This window comes from Bactrocera oleae, chromosome 2 (genome assembly GCF_042242935.1).
Source record: "Bactrocera oleae isolate idBacOlea1 chromosome 2, idBacOlea1, whole genome shotgun sequence".
NCBI classification, from domain to species: Eukaryota; Metazoa; Arthropoda; class Insecta; order Diptera; family Tephritidae; genus Bactrocera; species Bactrocera oleae.
In genome coordinates this window covers 97,458,454-97,483,284 of record NC_091536.1, presented here as the reverse complement: position 1 = coordinate 97,483,284, position 24,831 = coordinate 97,458,454, and the positions used below count along the sequence as shown (strand labels likewise).

Below are 24,831 nucleotides of genomic sequence, written 5' to 3'. Positions count from 1 at the left end.
GCAACAAATGTTACGTATACGCCGCGTATTTCATGTAAAACGCAATGCATTATGTGTTGCTTTGAATAATAGGGATCCGCATCAACGAAAAAACACACACACATTTGCTATGTTACACAGATGCGTTCTAATATGGCAGGCAGGCAGGCGTTCGCGTGAGTTAATGCGTCAATGTGCGTTTTTATGCCTATTATGCTGGTTTTGTGCGCGATAACGATTTTTCTATCAAATTAACGCGATGCACACACTTGTACGCTCACATATGCAAAGCCGTGCGATGACGGCAAACAAGGTCTAATGCAATTTGCCAAATGCATGCAACATCCCACACTTATCTGAATGAATGAGCGTCACGGCGGCAATGTCGCGCGTTTCATAGCCAACTGCCCTGACATAGATTCTCGTTTTCATGAATTCCGCCACCGACTGAAGTGCGGCAACAATCGCACTCACACACATGAGTGCGCGCATGTACATGCATAGCCAGCTACAACAACACATATGCACATATTTAGCAGACAAATGCCGAAGGCGCATTCATTGCCATTAGCGCGCCTATACACACACACACACATGTATATATGTAAGTACATATAGCATGTTCGTGTTTTGTTGTGCACGTCACGTGAGTTAAAATGTGAATGCGTTCGGCGCGCATGCGAATGAATTGAATTGCAGTAGAGAAGAAGGCGCTCGCAAAGGACATTATGAAGCATTGTGCCGCACACAACCGTCGCCGTTGCTGTCGTTGCTGGCGCTGCGACCATTGCATTGTCATTTGTTGTCGGCAATGGATTATGGAAGGTGCTAGCCAACGTTGGTAGAGGTCTCATTTTTGTTGTTATTGCCTTGCACATATCACCTCTTTTATTGCATCATGTGCCATAGAATGACTCGCCACATACACACCGACACCGTCATAGTAAGCAGATTGCTGACACATGCTAGGGCTAAAATGCACTTTTCAAATATATTTGTGACAGTGTGTGTGTGTTTGTGTATGCGTGAGCATATCTGCCTAAGGACATTTGTACAATCACATTTGTCAAAGTCATCTTAGTGGGCTTTGCGTCAGACGTCGACAAAAAGTGAAATAACATTCTGCACTCACATTGATGAAAGCTGCACAGTCTCGTCCAACCTGCATACAAATACATTTAGCGAACAACAGCAATTGTTGCGAACATAACAGGGCTTGAGGAGAATATAATTCATAAAATTCCTATGTGTGCACCCATACATACAAGTGTTTCTGTACACGTGACGTTCTTGCAATTCACGCAGGCGCAGCTGTTCGCACTTAATAGCGCTTTTAATGGATTTTGCGTTGGTGGCGCTTTAAAGTTGAATGTCCCAATGGCAATGTTTTTCATTTTCACTGACATCATATCTTACGCCAAGATGCTATAGGCTATTCAAGTGAAACAATTATGGCATATCAAAGAAGTTTGTGGTTTTGTGGCTTCTATTCATTCTAAAAAATCATTCCCTCTGCTTTCTTACTCTACGCAACTTATTGCAACCACTCAGTGAACTATGGTGCTGATATTCCGTTTATTAGTAACAACTTTAAACAATCGACTTTAAGCTTCAATGTTGGTGTTTAACTGGTGTTCATTGAAACTTCAAAACAAGTGTAGATGTTCCTAAGTCATGGTATACTACAGGAATAGTAACAGTGAAATGATTTCAGTATAACATGCCGATAGTGCAAAAATCCCATACAAATTTATGTGAGTATTAGTAAGCTATGTAATTTGAAAATATATAAAACTTCATTTTCATAGACAAGAGAGGGTCTAGAAGAAAGGGTCATGTATGTCAAAGTGTTATCATGTATTGAGTTGTTGCATTTCATTACGAATAATGTGTGTAAAACAGATTAGCGAATTTTGGACTAAAATTCAATTTTCAATTTCTCAAACTCAAACTCAAATTCCTCAAATTCCAAAAACTCACCCAGTTTGGGATTTATAATTTTAATTGAATATTTTAGTTGAAAAATCGGAACTAGAAATTGAAAATTTAATTTTCAATCTCAAAACTCGCTCAAATAATTATCAATTGCAAATTAAAAATTTAATATTTATTCCAAAATCCACAGAATGCAAAGTTGATAAGATATATATATATATAATTAGGGTATTCACAAGGTGTCATACTGTCATATCGACACTGTTGTTGTTTCCCATACAAAATTGAAATACGACAAATACAACACGGCGAGGTATGTTTTTTGAGTGTGCTATTCTCTCAGCTGTATTTGTTTACTTTTTTTTATTGTTGACGTTTGGGTGTCTAAAATTAATTAAATGATTAAATTTCATCAATTTCTTTAATAATATGGAAGGAAGCCACGATAAATTAAGTTGAAGAAAAGTGAAATATAAAAATGGTGGCAGTTTTGTATTCTTAATTTTTCACTACCAGCTGGTGAAATGTAGAAATATTACATTTCATGACATACAACAATTAAGGGGTGCTCCCAAGTGTCGTATTTTTTAAGACTATTGAAATACGACATAAGACATAAGACGAAGCTTGTGAATTGCCTAAATATAATTATTTTTCAAATCAAAAGCTGCAATGGAAAGGCATAAGAAAGCAAATACAATATTTACATATTTCCAACTGAAACACTATAAATAAGGCAAAGGCTGTTGAAGTGTGTTGTTATTGAAAACAGCTTTCCTTTTAAAAAAAATAATCATATTTATAGAACGCGAAGTACCCAAGCGTGTAATTATTTAAAATCCAAAAAATTAAATTAGGAATTTCGCTATTACAAAGCATAAACAAATTAATTTGAATTTAATTCAATTGTCTCTTTAACGGCTTGCGTCAAATAACACCTTCTTTATGCATTACGCAATTTTTACTACGCCTTTGGGATTTTTCGATTTTTATGTGAATACCAGCTTCGTAATTAGTATATTTATAAAAAGTTTTGTAAAAAGCAATAACGCACTTTGGTTACTTGCCTTCAGTGCATTATTTTGTGAGACAACAACTTGCTGACATTGTCCTCCTTTAGGAAACTACTGTTATTCAGTTGATATTATTTCAGTCGAATATCTTAAGTGCTTTCCGGGTTTCAAGAATAAATCATTGCACTCAAAAATATTTATCTAAGTAAATTACCCTCACATTAATGGCGAGATAAAGCTGCAAGTCTCTAAATTTACAGTTTACACATAAGTCACCAAGTACCTGTACAGAAACACACGAACACTAAAACAGGCCGACGAGAACTAACTAAATTCTCTTTTTTATCAACTTTTGCAATGCGAAATTAATGGCGTCGTGATACGCCGGCAGCATATGCGAATAAATCTCCCTCTAAATTGTATTAAACATTTATAATGTGTCCTTAATGATGGCACAAGAAGTACGCACTCCTGGCCGGAAGTCATTGCCTCCTAGTGGCTTTTATCGCATAAAAAATAACAACAAACAACAGATAAAATCCCAGTCATATCCTGGCAGCGCTGAGGCAAAGCAGTAAGCCGGCAGAAAGCGGAAAAATCTCTGCGCGGAAGCAATAACAGTTGAAAGCATTTCGCGCGCACTAAGTTTGGCAGGCGTATGTCGGTTCATGACGCATGTATACCATATACATACACACGTTTAGTAAGCATGTAAGAGAAGATAAGTATCTTTTACTAGCCACTTTAAAGCGTTGGTAGAATAAAATACCGTTATATTAAAGCTAAAATATTAAATTCTCATATCGCCATGTAGCACTTTAAATCTTTAAGAAGCATCTGGTTGAAGCCACTACAAAGAAGACGGAAACAAACAAATCACTATGATTTTTCATTTTTGTATAAAAAGCAAGTTTCAGAATAAAAAATCTGCAAACTCAAAGTGAGAATATAAATTACGCAAGCTTGTGAATAAAAACCTTTGCAACATTTCATTTAAACGCCTACATACATTCCCTTGCATACCCACATACCCACATACATACACACAGACGCGCATAGATTTTAGCTGACCCAAACGCTTTCAGGCTGCTCGCCCCAAATCAGAGTGGACAGAGGACAGAGGCGACCGCCTGAATAGCGGTTTAAAAACAGACAAACGACCAGGCAACTAACCGACCAACAAACCACACTAGCAACTGTGCGGCTGGCCAAACGCAGGCCGAACTAGACGGTCGTCAAAGACCCATAATTCTTTGCATTCATTTTTGTGTTGCCTTCTTCGCACTTTTTTGACGCCATCGCAGCCGTGAAGTCGCAAAGTGGTGCGAAATAATTTTGTGCAAAAATGGGTCAACAAAAATGTGTTTTGACTGTGTGCGTGTTTCAAAATTGAGTTTAGTTTGCGCTTTTGCCGATAAAGCTACCCTGTAGAAAAATACATTCTTATAATCTGCTAGTCAACAAAACCAATTGGCATCAGTGTCAGTCCTTTAGTTGACTTTGAATGCCTTAGTTGAATCAACAATTCCTCAAAGGTATAAAAACTAAACTTTAGGGGAACTTTCACATAAAGAAGTGCAGCTACTTTCCTAAAGGGACTGTTAAATTATAGATGTATGCTTCAGCTTTGCGGACCGTCAAATGTTTTAGCAAATAATTAAATTTTATATTTTTATATGGTTGTGCTTGGGCTAGGTTGTTTTCCTGAAAGTTTGATGGTCATGCATAGAAAGAAAAACGGCTTATCGCGGGCAACTAAATCCATGAACACATATTGCTAAGCGATTAAGCCAAATCGCTATGCGCTTACTTGATTGATTGTTTACTTGATTAAATACCTGTGCCTTTTTTATTGCATCCAGGCAATTTTGATTTACTGAACAGCAATCTAACCGATTTTCGGTGTTTGGACAACCAAAGCCTGGAATTTCATACTTAGAGTGTACGTGATGTCTAGGACTATAGCATTACGCTACAAAAATACCGCTATTAATTTTATGACGGTGTCATATACCTTTATATATACGTATATATATTAGGGTGTACCAAGGTAAGCAATACTTTTTTTTTACGAAAATTAAATCGCATACCAATCCCGCTCTATTTTTTCTAAATGATCTTACTAGTATAAATAAGAAATATTATTGCGATTGAATCATGACAACACGTGCTGACTAGATGCCGAACATAGAATATAAATATTTTTATTTTATTTTGGGACACCCTAATATACATATATAGTATATATAAAGTACAGCAGAACAACGGAAATCGTTACATTGAGTGTATATGCACAGACAGCTTTTGGTCGATTAAGGTCGTTATATTAAATTTATAGTATGCATTTAAATACAGACATTTGAATATTAACCTCCTCGAGTTGCCAACGTAGTCGAATGCCAATTATGCTGAACCGATTCCGATCGTTTTAATATGTATTTATCAGCCAATAACCATTTCCGTTAGTTACAGTTAGATGAACAAGAGAACATGTTGTACTGTTACTGAGACACAACTTGGTCAGTCATTGACAGAATGTAATTCTACGCAACGATTCCGTAGCGTAATATTTTAATCACTAATTCGGTTACGATATGCACTTGCTTTGGAAATTTAAATTCTCTCACTTAATTTATTAAACTTGCTACACACTGCTTAATAAATCGTACTGAAGTGTTTGCTGGCGGTGGATTCCACATGCCAATCACGAGTGCGACAAATAGCGTTACATTAATGTCTCGAAACTGGTGAGTACATCAATGCAGACTCTGTTGAGCACAATAAAGCACTTCGTTTATTTTTATTATTTTCTCACATTTATTATGACACAGAGAAATGATAAAACACAATACAAGTTCACAGCGACACACATATACACAACCCAGAGAAATGTCTGGCCTCAATGCAGTTGTCCTTGCTGGCCGGCGGCCACCGTCGGTGCATTCAAGAGTGATATAATGGACTGGATACTATCTCTGTAGTAATATCGCTCATCCATCGTATGTATGTGTATGTATGTGTGCGCTAGATTGGTAGTTTCTCATAATGTCTTCGTATAGAGCTCGTACAAAAGTCGTTTGTCAAATCGATTGGCAAAACAAGCAGCGTGCAGCGTGCAGCCGGCAACGGTCACAGAAAGCAATATTTTAAGCAACTCACAAAAAGTACACATAAAGTGCATTCTGGTGGCGAAACATATTGCATTTGAAGTATAAATTGATGTCGGTTCCACAATAACTTGCATATATTTACAACAAAACCATAAAATCATAGAACTGCTCTACTAATAAATACAAACACTATTTTTATTTTCATTTCACTTCTCCGACCGCCAAAAATGGGTTGCATGAAACTTATTAACTGAATGATATTTATACACCATATATAGCGTATGTAAATATGTATTTGTAATTATAAGCTCACCATAGTTTTGTGCAGATTTTTGCTATCTATCTTATTACCATTGCTAACTGTTGTCTGGATTTCTTAAAGGTTCAAAAGGTCTTTGTTACAGCCAAGTCCACTTTATGCCATGAAATTACGCTCTCTCAAAGAATAAAATTGAAAAAAAAAATTTGACCCAGCTAAATTATCAAAAGCAGTGACGCAAATTCTAAACGTTCCTCCTTCTCTGCTACGAATAAGGTTCGCTATTCTAACAAAATTTGGAAGTAAGATAATTAGGATATAAAATGGCGCAATTAAGAGATATATATTTACCGATTGTATTATTAAAGAAATTAACCAAACAGCTTTATGACCGTGTGTCATAACGCGGTTTTGATATGAAAATTTTAAAATTTTGAATCAGAGAGTTAATATTTTGATTTCCAACTACGCGTTATACCTACTGGAGAGCAATATAAGGGCACCATAGACCTTAGATCGCAGTGCAAGCCTCCATTTATTTTTATCTTAGAACAATATCGTTAAGCGGCCGTGTAAACAATATCTTTTATGTAAGTAGCTTAGTTTCCAAAAATAACTTGAAAATAATAAACTAATAACGATTTTATAAAGTTTCCAAACTTTAATAAAAACGAAACTTTAGTGAGACGTTTCTTACACTAATAATATATATCTTACATAATATAACAATTAACAACAAGTTTTGTTACAAAATATTTGTTATTAACGGCACAAACATGCTCTAAAGACTACTTAAAATACATGATGAGAAGACTTTTCCCCCCTCGTCTACCCTCTCACATTTCATACAAAATAAAACAAACAGTAGAAGTTTAGAATGAAAGCGAAATTGAATTTAATAGTAAGACAACAATAACACCACAACAGCAACATAATAGATATAATCAACATGTGCAACAGAAGCCAGAAGCTGCAAGTAGGCAAGTGTGTGAGCACAATAGGCGGCAAGTCCTGACCACCATACGACGACACCATTAACGTCATTTAGGAATCATGCGCAACTAACCCAGTAAACACAAATCATATCGGTGACCCAACCACACACACACACACAGTGCAAATATGCCCGGAAGCAACAACACCACACCGTTATATAAATAGCAGCAAAAATGTGTATTGTATACGACGAACATAACAGTAAACTTTCGATGTGTACCTCCGGCCAGTTGTAACAAGTATGCAAATTGCCATGGTTTGGCCTTGTTTTCTCATCTGCTGATACATAGGTATGTATATGACCAGGGTTTGGTTATTTTTTAATCCATCTACTAGTTTTAGTTTCCGACTAACTCCAATAGCTACCCCGTTCGGCCACCCGAAACTATCGTGAGTTCACTTGTGCGTTGAACCGTTCGCCACCTAAACACCGTCCATGGAGGCTAGCGCCGCAGAGAATTCAAAGCACATTTCCACAACTTGGAATATTATCACAGCAGAGATAGTTGAAAATCGCTGCATGTAGAGCGGTGTAAAGGGTTTGGTGCGGCATTAGTATGAGAAAGTTTATATAAAGTAAGCGGGTAGTGAATGGCTCTGCCATCACCCTCGTCACCTGGCAATACTCCTCCTTTATCGCAGTTTAATGTTGCCTCTGCTGCTGCTGCTCTGTCGGCTGCTTTAATTCGCTTCACTAAACTTTTGTGTAATTTAAATCCGCACTGATTAAAAACAAACATGTAATAAATGTACAAACTTTGAATTAGAGAAAAAGCAAGACAACAAAAAAAGCATAAATTAAAATATTTCTCTAAATTCTTTTTAGAGACGCCTTGGAAGAGTGCAATCGGTCATTCATCGGGTGTGTTTCTAAGAGACTTCTGATCCATTAGCCTCTTAGTCATTATGTAATCAGCAGACATAGACAGTTGACTCCACCACACTAATAAGGGTGCCATGGACATCACATTTGAACATTGCCATATGCGCAGCCGCAGACATCAGCGGAATCAATTTTTTTTTTTTTGGAGGAAGAGATGTGTTGCTGTTAGTCAAACTTAAGTTCTAATGCAACCCAGCGTTATATAATATAAGAACATGCTCGGTATAAAGTTGAGCGGAGAGCGCCAAATTACACGTTGTTCTAGAGAACTATCCCATTCAATTAATGATGTTCGTTCATACTTGTATATGTTAGTTACCGACATATACAGTATATAGTTAGCCGGAATCACGAAGATTCTCATATTCGGGATACCTATATGAGCACGAAGCGTTACAAGGTATTTATAAGCTAAGAGGTAAAATCTATTGCATATTTCTAGTTTTGTTGCGATATTTTAAGTGGTGCTATATTTATTTATAATAAAGTGACCAATCCGACGTACAACTTCTCCCAAAAATGTGCGGCGACACACCCATTGTCCAATAGTTTAACTGATTTAGTTGCAACATTATAATATCATAAATATATAATTATTATAGTCAAATTCAACATTACTGACCTCATTATTTTGACAGCTGCGACCGACCGCTTCCAATATAACTATATATCAAGAAGGGCGTGGTTATTATTCGATTTTACCCATACCCTCCCCATAGCAGTGTGTCCTCATAGTTAAAACATACTTGCACCACCTATAGTCCTTATGCAGTTAAACGTTAGACTCGTTTATGAATATATTACAGTGCACCATCGCGGCCAACTCATTGTTATGCAATTAGACACTTTGTCAGCCATTTACAATGTTTTTGTGTCATTTAGTGACAAGTCAAAGCGGATTTTAGTCGCAACCAAAATATTTACTCATAGCCCCGGAGCCGCTGAGGTCGTGAGGTAAAAACGGCCTGGTTGCGACGTTCACTCCAGCGCTGTCGCTTTTAAACACAATACCTCAACTGATTATGGGCAACAACAATACTGCACCAGTACTCGTGGCGGATTAAAAGATCAGAATTCGCAGATATGCAAATTGCCGCTGTCAGTCATTCGGCGCACTCGCTCATTTGCCCGTTTATCCATTCATTGCCGCAGTAATTCTCAATGCTTAAGCTTAGTAGCTACTATAAAGTAGTGAGGTCTCGACAGCAACGCCGCCTTTGAGTACAATTGTAGTTACGTACTCGTGGACTGGTAGTGGACGCCGTACATTTGTACATGGACACATATGTGTGCATGTCTGTGTTGCATGTATAAATAGTCAAACGATTTTAATCAATTGAAATGCAAATGATGGAACGGCAAAATGTCAGTTTGTGGTTCTGAAATAGCCACTGACTTTTACTGCTATTGTAGTTACATGCATTTTACTTTGCTTTTGTAACTCGGCAGTGGGTCACTTTGATTAGCCCTATGAATGCAATAAAAGGACTAGGCAGGAAAAAAGTGTTTCGGCACGTTTTAGATAGACTTTTCAAATTGCAAAACTAAAAAAATTTTTTTGATATTGTAAGCTATAAAAATTGCAAAACTAAAAAAAAATTTAAACAAAAGAAGAGAAAATATTTTTAAAAGAATACAACATTTCCCATTTATAAACACTTTCCGCCCTTTGACGATAGTGTTATCGCGTAATTTCCTGCAGGGCGTGTTCGTATGTTCACAATTGTATTATGCAGCCAGAATGCAAAAAAATGTTTACTTGTATTCATTATAATGTTTATTAACTTAATAACTCACTGACTTGAATGCCAAATGAGTAGATTATAAAGTAAGAGATTAGAGCGATTGCAAAACGTTGGGTGCTGGCACAAATCGCTCTTTTCAATTAAAGAATGCAATGGAACGAAGCTGACGAGTATTGAAAATTTACAGCCGTAAAACATTCCACGAATTTTGTGCCACGACTACTAAATATATATACAACATTTACATACGCACATATCGTACATTTACAATTTGAAATGCATCCTAATCTGCGTGTTCGCACCAGAGCTTTAACAACGCAATACAGCCGGCCCTAACACATACTTTCCATATGTCGAACACATTTCATACTTACGTACTTGTATGTTCCAACCTTGTTATTTGCATTCACACTAAAACCTATCGTGTGTTTGTGTGTGTTATATTAACGCACGGGGAACAGTCGTGTGTAATAGTATCACGATCGCATTAATTTCAGTGCGAAGCAAACCGCTAACAATGCAACTAAATAAACAAACCGTCTGCAATTGCCGCCCACTTGCCACCCCACATAGGTGGCTGCATGTGAAAGTGGATTTGTGTGTGCGCTTAAATAGAATTGTGTTGGCATTGCAGCGCTTAAGCTCTCAAACATGCTGATGGCGCTAACCACATCGGAGTCGGACTAGCCGACCGGCGCACAGGTGCAATAAAATAGTTGTTTATTTGCGATTTGATAAATAAATTTAATTGTCAGTGTCACGCGATTTCCATGCAAACACACCGATGAAGCGCACAGATAAACAAATATACAAAGTGTGGCTGTGTGTGTGATTACAAACCGCAAATTATGCACACAGGCAGCGAGATATGACTGTGTCTAGATTTGTGGATAATGAATACGTAACCACAAGTGAAAGCGTGGCTACTCAATGGGGAATTCTGGCATATATAGGCAAAAGCTAAACGAACTCGCAATCGGTTTTGTAGGCGCACGCTGCACGCCCTTTGGTTGATGCTTTAACAGTTTTTTTTTTTTTGTTTTTTGTCTAACAACATGCTGTACAACAACATAAAGTTAAATCTACAAAAAGCTTAACATACATGCCTGAGCACCAGAAGGAAGTATTGGGTAGTAAAGGATTTACAGAAGAATGCCTGGATTTCAGTTGCATGTCTGCACGAATAACAGTAAACAATTTTATTGCAGCTTTGTATGTCAAAAATGTTACTACTTGTTATTGGTTTGACAAACTACCCTGTTCAGGCATGCATTATATACATTTGCATATATACATTTGCACTAAGTTTGCCACGAAGTTTGTAACCACCAGAAGGAAGCGGCGGCGACCCTATACAGAACCCTTAGTTTTTCAGATATAGATCTGAAATTTTACAGACGTTCCTTGGCTTGATGGTAGCTTTTTTATTTGAAAAGATATCTTCACGATATCTGACACAGATTATTGTCTTAGGGAACGCTATAATTTCCGAACACATTGTTTACCATAGATCAGATCACTATAGCACACAGCTGCCATACAATCTAACCGATCAACCATATCTATTTATTCCCTTTTATGCTTTAAAAAATACAGTTGTGAAGGGTATAACAGCTTCAGTACAAAATGTACAAAATTCTATGGTAATATATTGCTTTACTTGTATATAATATAATTTATAATTAAATGGCTTACAAATCTATAGATTTATATTTTTATGCGACAACCAAGTATAGTTATGCAGTGAACTAATAAAAGAAACATCAATTAAGGCAGTATATCCAGTTACGAAGAAACTAGTGATAAAGGTCTGAATTATTTGGATAAGTATATCTCTCTGGTTAATCTTAACACTATATTTTGTAAGTTTAATACGATTGGGCTAAATTAGAATCTACTTTTTACCACAAGAAAGCCGACTGTCAAAGAAATGAAAACACTATACACCATATATATTTTAACATATGTATTTTTCCCAATAAAATGCAAGCAGAAGTCAGCTGCTTTATTCTCTCTAAAGGAAAATAAAACATTACCTATATATATTTATTGTATTCAGAAAGGATATAAGCATAAAAAGCTGAAGACAATTTATATTTTTTGAGGCGAATTTAGAATTTTAATTTATCTACAAGCGTGATACGCTAGAACCACAAAAGAACTTCTTATAAAACTCAATCAACAGTTCCAGCAATGGAACTTAGCAAGCAGTTTCCGCTCTTATACGAATATATATTGAATTTATATACTTTGTTGGCAGATAATCTAAAAATCCTTTAAAATCTTGCTTGGTAGTAGTTTTAATTCACAGTATGATACTTCATACTTTTTTGTTATGTTGGTGCTTATAGCGATTATAGTCCTTTAAAAGCGCGACTTAATCCACCACAATTTCATGCAAGCACCTTCACCCTTAGTCCTACAAACTAACTATTTATTCCGCTAGGCGAGACGCAAGAAGTGCTTGAAGTAATTAGTTGCATACATAAATTTCCTTAAACTATGGTAATTGTTTCCAAAGTGGTTATTTCACAATCACCCGAGCAGATTTCCTACAAATATGCTCACAAGCAACAAAACCTTCAAACCGGACTATGATTCTGCACCCCACTTTTTGCTGTGTAAACAAGTTTGTACGTGTGTAGCGCCACACTCGGTATGCCGCTGACTCAAAGCTGCTAGACTAATTACCCACAGCACTTTGCTAGTTTTGCACTTTCATTTGGTTTTATAGCCCGTCGAGTTGGTGTGAAGAGGTGCTTAGGAAACAGCGCTCGTCGGCGACCTCAACTTCCAAGTAATAGTTATTGTTGCTCTCGAATGAGTATTACTGCTATTATTTTTTGCAATGCTGTGTGCCGCTCATGCTTATGCCGATTGTTTACTGGACACCGAACACAAAAATGCGATTCAACATTCATGGAAAAACATTTATGGGAAAAGTTAGCCCTTCGTTCGTGGCCATTCGCTTTCTTTTTGAGCCACGCTGTAGTGTGTATTACTATTATTATTATGGTTTTTTCTTTTCCATCGATTAGAATCAACTTGGAAACACTACTGCCATAGTTTTTTGCTGCCATTAATTTATGGAAAGTACATTTATGTTCGTGCGGAAAAGAGTGAGTTGAGTACGAGTGTTTTTGGAGGCTCTTTCAATGTATTTGCTCAGACTGCTTTAAAATTTTGTTCTTGAATATCAAACATAAAATAGTTAATTACACACAAAATTTAATAATTTGATATAAACAACCCGAATTCTGGGCCCCAACGCCAAAATTCTGAGTCACATAGATAGCTCGCAAATACCTTATTTCTTACCCAAAATATTGTTAATCTGCAACTAGCTGCCCACTCATCAAAACGGATTGTACATATATTCCATTTTAAAGTATTTACAGTTATGAATTTTGGTAAATTTTCAAGATTTCTCGGGTAGAAAGCCGCAAGGACACTAGATATTATAAATATTAGTAATAAAAAAAAGGTAATTTTTAATCGCTTTATTGCAAAGTATTATTTGTGCGTATGTGCATATTATGCTGCAACACCAATTCTCATAACTCAACATCACGCTAAAGAATATTTGCGCGTATGTATTTCACTTGTTCGAGCTTCATTGTCTGCTTGTCAACTTTGTTAAATTCATGACATCTCAATAAATCTCCAATTGTAGATATTTTATAAATTAATTGGCATGTCACTTAAGTATGTCCAAATCGGCTTATCAGTTGAGCTTCCTGTCAACCGACATCTTCTGCCTTGTGCCCACCTGCTCCATATTTACACGCACATATACGCGTACATAGCTATGTGAAGAAGTACATAACGGTATGAGATGGTTAACATACATACGTACATCATCATTGCTTTTCAAAGCATTAAATCAAAGAGTTTGTCAAACTTAATTAATTTCTAAAATATATGAATACAAGGCTTAAATAATTGTGCAGAGTTTAAAACAGTACACAAGACACCGTAATTTGGAGAATAGAGTTTCAGCTTCTTTAAACAAATCTATATGTATGTTTGCGTATGCACTACTCAGGGCGCAATAGACCCTAGGTTGCAGTGCATACCGCATTTCCTTTCTATGTGCTCAGAACTTTAATCAGACGGCATAAACAGCTTCGCTTATTTACTATTCTTGATATCTAACAGGAAGAGGAATTGTTCCTAAATTTACAGAATTGCTTTCACAAGGCACAACATTTGAATAAATATGTGTAGCTACTTGTTTTGTTAGTTTTTTGGTTCACAAACGCTTTTCTAATCAACTTAACTAGTATAAGCGCTATATGGGGGTTTCCAGTATCCATTGAATCGTTTAAATCATGTGTCTAAAATAATCATTATTTTGCAATAAGTGCGTGCTCACTGCAAACCCTTTCAATCGAAATTCTAAAATATGCTCTAGTGACTAAACAAACGCTTAGAAAGTTTAACTTAAAAAGCATCGAAGTCGACATGCGTGAAAGTAATTATCTCTCAACAACTATTAATTATAATTTGCCCGGAATCATTGTTCCAACACTTTTGCATTACACTCCCCAACTACAATTCTATCTTCATTTACACGAGTATACACAATTACTGATCCAATAATCTCCTTACGTTTCTATTATGTATTTGCAAAGGTGTTATAAGCAACAACAAATGTGTGTTACATACAAGTATAACCACCGGCAATGAGCGAGACAATTTAGCGTGCATGGTCTGACAAGCTCTGCTGCCGCTTGACTCCTTTGCCATTATCAGCCGTGTGGTTATTAATATTTCAAAGCGCGCTCTTGCTTAATGTAAACGATTATCTGTAGAGGTTAACAATATGTGGTGTATACGTGTATGTGTGCACATATGTATGTATCGCTTCTTCGTATCAATGAATATTCGTTGCATGTTGAAAAGAAATCTATGCTTACAAGCCATCGCATCGCACATGTGCGATTTGTGTATAAGCAGGAGTGTGGCTCCAATTTTCTTCGCATTAGCCATTATGCATGTGATCAATTCATAAATTGGAATGTGCTATTCAAATGCGTGGAGCATTTTCAGTCTACAAGGTACTATATATAGAAGTATATATACTAGGGTGGAGCGAAAATTTTTTTTTTTTGCTTAGCCTGCGGGCAAATCTGTCGATTATAAAAAAAGAAAATTTTTGGACAAAAAAATTTTTTTGTTAACATCTAGAGGCGCCGCCTCAGTTTTAAAGTAAATTTTGAGTTAAAATTTTTATTTCGTGAAAAAAAATTTTTTATCGCTCCACCCTAATATATACATAGTATTTATAGTATGGCTCACTCTTGACTTGCACTTCTGTCAATAATTTCTAAAGAAATCGATATGAAAAAACCTGTGGAATAGATACCGGCGAGAAATCACAATAACACATAAGAAGTTAATTATAGATTAGAGATGATGGTCCCAAACAATGCCATGCGAATAAAGTATCAGGTTCATATAGTGAAATTATATGATAATATTTTTATTATGGGTGCGAATGTTAAGTTGCTCAAAATACGCACACATTTGGTATTCGTGCGATTTTCACTTTAATAAATTTAGTTTTTCACAAGACATCCGTCATGGCTTTCAAAAGTAGGGTATCCAAGCTGCCGTGCTACCTAAGAATTTTCTGTTTAACCTTGCGTTTCGTTTGTGTACCTTTATATATATCAACACGATGTCTTACTTAGCTCTGCTGTCAGACTGGCATTTGCACTAATATTAATACGTACATATACCATATATATATACAAGTACATATATGCCGTCATGTTTTGCTTGCTCACTTATTCATTTGCTGTGGAGTTGTCAGGGAAATCGCTGAAATGTATTAATAAGTGACTTTGAATGTGAAAGCCTTTGTGTTGACAACTTAATGAAATTGATTTTTATTTGACTTCATTATTTATTTACGCAAATAAAAGAATATGAATGTACTTATGAGTACAAACACAACTCCATATATAACTGTGTTTCGAACAAGGTTTTTCGTTCATATAGGTAAATGCAATAATTATATTTATGGAATATTTGAAAAGCGTGTACGAGCAGCATTTTAATAACAGCACAATTTAATAAAGTATACCATATAGCTTCTCACATTTACTCGCAAGCTTTTAGTATTCAGACACTTTATTTGTTCTTGAAACTTTCGCGGCGCTTGCAGCTTGTGTGGCACGCCACCAAAATCATGTGTTATATAGCAACGTTTTCCTTGGTGTTTCAAAAGTTCTACTCTATACTAATAGTACCCAATCTTCGAAGCATTTTGTCTTAGTCGCGAGTCGGCAAAATTTAGAATTGGATCATTCGTATCCGAAAGGCCGTTGGCAAATGAACTCCATATAGAAAAAATACTGAGAACTAAAGCCGTTTGCAATTTTTAAAATTAATGCAAGCATGTGTCATAATCTTCAAGCTGCTTAATTTAACGTTTCTATAAATATACCTTGTTGAGATTTGATGTGAGTTAAATCAACAGATATGTGCATAAATGTATGTGCCTTACACTCTGTGCCCACATATGTACTTTCCATTTTTATTTCTTGATTTGAAATTGATAATTTCTGTATACGCTCCAATACAAAAGTCAAAGTAGCACATTGGAAAACAAATAAATAAAACAAAAATGCAAATGCCATCAATTGCGAAACATTTCATACTCGAGTGTGTTGCATGTGCTGCTTCTCAAGATTTTGTGTTCTCGCCCAAACACAATTTAAATAAAGCCGCACAGACATTGCTACTTTGCGGTTACTGCCATTGATAGTGATGGAAAATACATAGCCTCTTCGTAAGTGAGCGACATGCCAGCATATGCCACATTTTCATGCAACCGCTGTCATTTGCACGCCCGGCCGTGTGTTGTCTGCGCGCCAGCGCCAGCGCCAGCGCCAGCTGCGGCGGAAACAAAGAGTCTGTGTAGAAAAATAGCAGTGGGAGGCAAGAACTTACGCACACTACCACTGGCATCGCCTCAAACGCACACATACACGCACGCATGCTGATGCTCATTAACAAGTGCTTGGTTAGGTTGACAGCGTTGTCCTTGCTGTTGCTATTAAAAATGTCTGTGAAAACGTGTAAATGTGGAAATATGAAAACGTACGCAGAATGTATTGCTGCGTCTATCTATGCCTCGGTGTGTGTGTGTGTCAGTGTGCGTATGTGAGCGGGTTTTTGTCGATTTTCATTTGCCGCATAGTCAGCCAAGGATTCAAGCGACTTGCCAACAAGCCAGCCAACTGCTGGCAGTTATTTGTCCATTCATCCTTTCTGCCTTCGTCTGCCCGAAAGTCACCTTTAACCAAGCGAACCAACTGCGTCAACCACCGGCCGCCCGACGAGCTGATCAACTGCCTGGTAAAGGCCACATATTGTTCTTTCCTGTGGCTTTTGAAGTAAATTAACTGCGAATGAGTAACAACTGCAAAGCGCGTAACAGCATGTCTTTCATCCACACTTCCCCTCAACCACGTGCCGCGCCATCAGCCTTCCGCTTTCAGCTTTATGATCTGCAATTCACGAGAGAGTGGGATAATGTTTGAATGCGGTTGACAATGTTGTTCGCTTACATATACATGTATACACTGAACACACTTTTATATAGATACATATAACCGTATAGATATAGCATCCTAAATTAACCTTAAAGCTTAAATTTAAATTCAGAACTTTTAGGGCAGATGAAAGCCGCTATAAACACAATCTATCTTACTAAAGCCCTTCTGAGTTCTCTATGTTAACCTGTTTTCGAATGCCCATAAGAAAAATTTTACTCGTACTCTACACAAATACAAAATATTCCTTACAATAACTTTGATTGGTCAGTTTGTGTGGCAGGTATATGTTATAGTGATCCGATCTGAACAGTTTCTTCAGAGAATGCGCTATAGCCATAAACAATAATACATGCCAAATTTCTTGAAAAATCCATGCGATGTCTGCTTGGGGAGAAAAGGAAGGGTGCAAATATTCAGTTCGATGTCTCAAAAACTCGAAAACTGAGGATTATTTTATAGGGGCTCTAAAGTTTCCCTTCGGTAAACGTGGTTAACTTAATAAACCTTGTTCAGAGTAAATTTATTTACTACTATTCAAGAGTTGGTGTTTTCCAACATTATCGACCATGTAGTCCAACGCATTAGTTACAAAGGGAATGCTTCCAAACATCAAATTTTAATATATTAACGCTTTTGGTAGCTGTGAACAATACAAGAATGGAAGAGAAGAATTTAGAGTAAACAATTTAAGAATTAGCATTTGCATTGTTATACTCTCGCAACATGTTTCAACAGAAAGGAAAATATAATATCTGTATATCTGTCTCGATTTAGGTGTTACAAGCAACCGTTAGTTGATTGCATAACAAGATGAGCTGAATTTGAAGTGACTGTGTGTCCATCCGGCTGGCGGTGCAAGCGATAACTAGCGCAAACAATTAGATAACTTGATGAAACTTGATACATGTGTTCCTTGGCATCAAAGAGAGGCTGCTATTGCAGTTGGTTTCGAATTAAACTTGGATAGGCAAGATTAATAATTTACCATACAAAGTCGGTCAGCAATAATCATGTAAAGTAAGGCTTCACACAATATCATATTAATTTGTCGCATATTGAATTTTGAAATATCTCTCCTTTAAGGGGTTAGGGGTAGTCAGAATTTTCAAAAAAATTTGCACTTTCGTTAAGTGTAATATCTTGAAAATATTCTCTGAAAATTCAAGTTGATCCGATAATTACTTTTGAGTTATTCGACCAATAACAAAGAGCGTTCCTTTTTTTGTGAAACTGGGTCAACACAGACAGCCACAAGTATAACTTTGGAAATAAAAAAAAAAATTTTTTTTCAATTTTCGTGAATTTAAGTCTTTAGTAATTGTATAATAATGCCATATTACTACTTTTGTAAAATAACATGATTTAATAGCAAAAAAAAAAATTAATGAAAATTCCCATTTTTTCGTGCCTCTGACTACCCCTAACCCCTTAATATAAATCATAATTCTTCAACAAAAGAAATGTTACGCCAACAAATGATAACTGTTGCATTGCACAACAACAAATATTTCGTTTTTTGTACCACGCAGTAATATTGCGCACTTTGTGAAATAATATTTATTAATTTCCTTTCTCTGAACACATTCTACAACGACTTTTTTCAGTCTGTTCTGCCTGTCAAACTAATTCCGAAGGTATTTTACCACTAAACTAATTTTATTATGTCAACCACTTTGAGCAACCACTGTTTTTAATTTAAATATTTATTTATTGAGGTAGTGTTTTTATACACGCGTTTTACAGCTCAGCACAGCGAAAACAATTTGAAGTGTTTTAGAGAAAAACATAGATAATTTATTTTTTTAATGAAATGTGTAAAAAAAATGCCAATCAATTTATTGATAACTGCGAAATTCCATTTGCAAATCAAAGCTCACAACTAAATGAAAATACAGCTGAATTACAATCAGTGCAAATAGTGCAAAAAATGCAAAAAGTGAAAAGCGAATGATCGAATGCTGATACGTGTTTTCGTATATATTTTGCATGTTTATTGGATTTATTTAGAAAACTTTTGATCCAATTGCAAATTCAATGGACTGCATAAATTCAACGTTTGTTGCCCAAGTATTTAAAACTGTAACGGCATATATATGAATATATAGAAATATATTAAAATATTGGCTTAATTCTTAGTGCAACTAAAAGTTAGGCAGAAACGCCGGATTTCATTAATTCACAACTTTTGTCTTATTCACGACCAACTAATTATTTTTTATATATTATTCAGTAAAATTCGAGAGAATTTTAAAGCAACTGAGTGAGATTTTGGCATACAGCAAGTCTACATCCTCCTTACTCGGTTCGCTATTTCGCCAGATGTCAACTTTTAATAAGTGAAATTGACCTTGAATTCTTAGAAGCTTGAATTTCTGGCAATTGCAAGAGAGTATATTCGGCAACACGCTAGATTATCATAGTTTTTTTTTTCGTCAATCCACAACAAATTATAAGTATTTCGCATCTGAAAACGAGCTTAAGAAAGGCTTTGTTTTGCGTTTCATAATTCTAGAATTTTCTTTAATTTTCTCCGCTATATCTTTTATCTCCGCATTAATTTAATTTATTTCATAACAGTTAAAAGCCGCTTAGCTGGGTTCCATAGAGATGCGCTTCAAGTTATATGCCACTTCATTGAATTTTCTGCGATATACAAATACATATGTACATCCCATAGCAATTATGAAAATGAAATATATTTCAAATATTCCCCAAATTAAAACTTTTGTAGAACTCTTCAAAGTGTATTTATTAGAGAAGAAGGAGAATAAGTATGCCTGGCAAAACTTTAAATGCTCGCGAAGCCTTCGCATTTGCATCAATTTATAAATCAGATAAGTGCACGTGTGTGCACACAAACATACAAAATTATCCCACTCAAAAGCTGAAATAGCGGGAAATACACACACTCACAAGCAAAGTGGCTGCAAACATTCACTTTCGCTCAACAGCCAGCCAACTCAAACTGGAGCAAATATATGTGCATATGTATTGCTGGTACAAAAACATCAATACACACATGTGCATGCAGAGATGTGGATACAGGGCCACAACCAAACACCTCGAATAGTAGATAACGCAGCAACAAAGCAGTGAAAAAATAGCACAAAATATTGATTTATTTATTAGCATATCAGCATAACAGAAACAAGATAAATGTTACAAGATACAAGCTATTCGCCCAGATGCGAGTGGATAAGAGCGCTGCGCGGCGTGTGGCGGGGCTGGGCTGTGGTCGGGCGCAGTGAGGCATGTCGATGGCGTTGCCGGTGCCAGTGCTTGGATGGCTGCGTGGTTGGCTGGTTATGGCTGGTTAGTGGTGTTGTGGTGCGAAGAGCGCCAATGTCGATGGCTCGACGCTAACCAGCATTGGGTACACGTATCATGTCACTAACCGACATTTGATGCTGCATTTCAAATTCTAACACCATAAGCAGCAAGAGTAATGGCAACGGCAACAACCGAGATGACATTGAGAATTGAGAATGTGGCAAAACAAAATATTTGCCCTACACAAGCACACATATGCGAGTTAGTGCATATGTGTGTCAATCGAAGGCTGCGCGTCTTGCTAGCGTGTAACAGATTGATGCTGCGTGGCATGAAATGGTCACTGTGCCGTTGATGCGCTTTGCAGCACAAATGGCGCTTTCGAAGATTTATAAGTTCTTTGCGAGAATTTTGTAAAATCCATGTAAGTCTGTCGGTGGGTGACAAGTATTTTTGATTTTTTTTTTAAAGCGATATATGGGGTCTGTTTTAGAAGTAAGCACTTTAAGAATAACTGAGCAGATATCGTGTTTTCCTATTCAATACAGTTAGAGTATTGTAGAAAATTAAATTGATTTCTTGCGAATAGTCTGCTGTGTATTCGAACCACTTCGCTAATTTATTTTAATTTTAATTCCACGGTATTGGACTTGGTCTTACCTTCTACATAATTTTCTATTGCTCCGCAGTAATTCGAAGCCAAATGAATTCTTTAGTCCTATGTTGATTTTTGAATAAGAAATGGCCTTCGTTAAAATAATTGGTACATATCTAAAAAAATATTCATGTTCCTATGACTTTTCTACAATATTTTAATTGCTAAACTTCAGCTCACTCTATCTCCGAGTATTGGCATCAATTACAAATAATCATCACATATAACTACCTAAACCATCAATCCCGATTTCGTTGCGGTGTTAAAAAAATTGGTTTAGTAAAAAGAATTCCAAATGAAGCAATAAATCTTCTACCAAAACTTGTTCTTAAGAACATATCGGAATATGAACTAAATCTTCGAGGTGCCTGCTTGTTGAAACGTATATTTCCGATTTAAAGGTTCGAGTGTTCTGTCTATTTTCTTTCCGCCCAACTCTACCCCCCATTATCCCTATTCATCAACATCGCACTTAAATAAATATATACACATATGTATGTAAATATATATATATATCTGTGCGACGTCAAGCAAGATGATTCAATGTCACTTTGTCACATACTTCACTCGCTTTTCTTGCAATTTATTGACAGCTACAACAACGCATTCGCCCGTTAACAATATCTCAGGAGATTTGTTTTCCTCCAGCATGATTGTAGCTTCAGCTCAACGTCACTTTAGCTACCATCATGAGCGTGGAATTCTCCACAATCGCCTTTCAAGCTTTTTCTGTTGGCATTTGATGGGTGAACTATATCACACTTTTTGCCTTTCCATTTTTCTTCCTTCCTTATCTGCCGCTTGTTAACAACTAACCAGCTGTCGTGAGCATGTAGGGATGCATGTATCTTTTCTACGTTGTTAGCTTACTGTTTGCAAATGATTTGCATGAGCAAAAACGCATATATTTGTTATTTTTGAATCAAATACCTATGTGTTTGTATTTTGTATCGAGGGAGTATTCACAAAACTCTATTCGAAAGTAATTGAGATGTCTTTGACATATTTAGCGACATACATTCTTCAAGTTAAAAGCTTGTTTTAACAGGTAAGGAAGGAAAAAGGCGCACGCAGCCGGATTATTATTAAAAAACGAAAATAATCAAAATATTATACACACTCGCATAATGTTAGCATTAAAGCATTTGAAGGTTTGCACTTGCATTGCCCTAAAATAAAATCAAGCGAACTACCAAAAATTGTTATTTTAATTATATTATATATCGGCTAACGGTAGTTATAGGCCTATTTGGTACCAAATCATCATATGATGAGATATATTATTATATAAATTTATTAAGAATTTCCATATATTGAACAATATATCTCAAAAAATCAAAAAAAAGTAGGGTAGGATAGGATTGGAGCGCGTTAAAACAAAATATGAACCGATGTTTCTCAGTTTCTAACGAAAATTTCAACGCATTGCGAACCTTATATGTACTTAATAAGTTATTTAGGTTATCTCAGGTAAAGCCAAAAAAGCAGATGGAGTTAAAATTGGAGTCGTATGGTAAGTGGGTGTGGCTTGGTGCGGTCTAACCAATTTTTTATACTTCATAAAGGACTCAAATTTCATTTCCCTTCCACTTTCTTTCTCCAACTCAATTTATTGTTATTCTGATGTGAGGTTCACTAATAGATCCTTATTAAATAGAATGATCAATTAATTAATATTTTTTTCTTCTTTATTCTTGTCTGCCGTGACAATAATAAGCAATTCAGCCATGTGCACACATATTACGTATAAGCGTCTCTACATGGGCTTACGTTTAAATGCTTAAGCTAATGCTTACTGCCTGACCCACGTAACACTAGCTAGCACTGTGTACAACTCAGGGTGTTTTATTGCCAATTAATTAATTTAACACCAATTTTATGCGCCACTTTTACTACAACACTGGCTAACATATTGACATTTTTGCGCCCAAATAAACAACCGCCGTAACTATTTGCTTAGATGTGCGTCTCCCTTGCGTGCGTGTGCACATGCCTATCTGTCTACCAATACAAGTGCGGTTATTGGCTATATTATCCACTTACATGTCCGGCCAAGCACTTTGGGCTCACCAATCTTAATGTCTGATGATGAGGTGCTAGAAAAGTTTCAATGGCCGTGCGATAGTCCTACGTCTACTTTAATGATTTGTGTACAAGATTATACTTTTTATGTTTCTTAAGTGCGTAATCTACTCTGTGCACTAAATTTTCATGTATATGCCCGAGTTACTGATAAGTGGAACAATTTTTATGTGGCCTTGAAAACGTAAAGCTCTCTCAATCAGCTTACATGTAAATAGGATGATGGCTTATTAGTGATTAGTTTCAGATGATCGCTAGAAGAAGGATTACGAACTCTGCCCCAATAATTTAAATCGATACAGTCTTTCCACATCTGTACGGAAGTTTGTATTCCCTTCTAAGGGATTAGCAAATGGGCTTACTACAAAGGTTGCTCCCACATTTTACAGTCGCGCTTGATACTTTATTGCTCGAAGGATTGTCCAACGCAACGGCAATTTAAGTCGAAACTTAACGCTATGCAGCGAACAGGGAAGGAATATTTGCACAAGTTTTACCTCTGCTAGTGTATAAAAATAAACAAAGGCTCAGTTTCAACTACGATTGAATGATTTAAATGCAAGGGATTGGGGATTGCTAGAACTACAATTCGATGTAATACAAGTACACTGCAGTATATACACACGTGATTGCACGTTGAGGAGTTCCAGAGTGTATATAGCGCTAAAAATACAAATAAATTTCGCCAAATATCAACACGCCTTTGCGTGTCACTCGGTCGCTTGGTCGTTGGGTCAACGTTTGCCATCCGTCGTCAATTTAAATGCGTTTTCACAATATTATAACTGATTTTCTACTAAATACCGAGCACATACCACGTCATATCGTCGCTTTTGGGGGTCACTAAAACATTATTGTGCAATGCTCTGCTCCGACGAAGGTACAACCTGCCTGCTGCTCACGGCCGAAGAGCACAAATAATTCTCACTTACTCGGTAACTTCCCTCTGAAGCTGCAATTTCAGAAAGTTACTGCTTCTCTTCGAATCTGTTGGTGAACCTTGCCACTAATTCGCCGTTATCGTAGAAATGATGTTCGAATAGTACGGTAGGTTGAATAACAGTTTATTAACAGAAGCGTTTTCACTAACAGAACTGAGAGTTGTATTGAAAATAGCAGAGAGTGTTTATGTGATGAGATTCTCTGCTGTTACAAATACGAATTGTGCATTCTCGAAACGCATCTGAAGATAAAGTGCTTATATAACATAAGTACATATTTATGCTTTTAAAAGAGCTTATGTATAGTGGCAATATCCTTCTAGTCAATGGGTCACATAAGAGGTTCCGAATTTTTTAATTTCAACATTTTGGAATAAAAAAAAATTTATTTTTTA

The 24,831-nt window shown here is 36.3% G+C and overlaps 1 long non-coding RNA gene across 1 annotated transcript in view; it reads right to left on the bottom strand.

The window, feature by feature from the left end:
* The window catches only part of LOC138855788 (uncharacterized), a 29,226-nt gene extending 4,917 nt beyond the window's left edge, over positions 1-24,309 (bottom strand). The window contains exon 1 of the long non-coding RNA XR_011394884.1: positions 24,121-24,309. This is a non-coding gene — a long non-coding RNA (uncharacterized lncRNA). The remainder of the gene's footprint in view (positions 1-24,120) is intronic.
* Between the last annotated feature and the right edge of the window lie 522 nt (positions 24,310-24,831).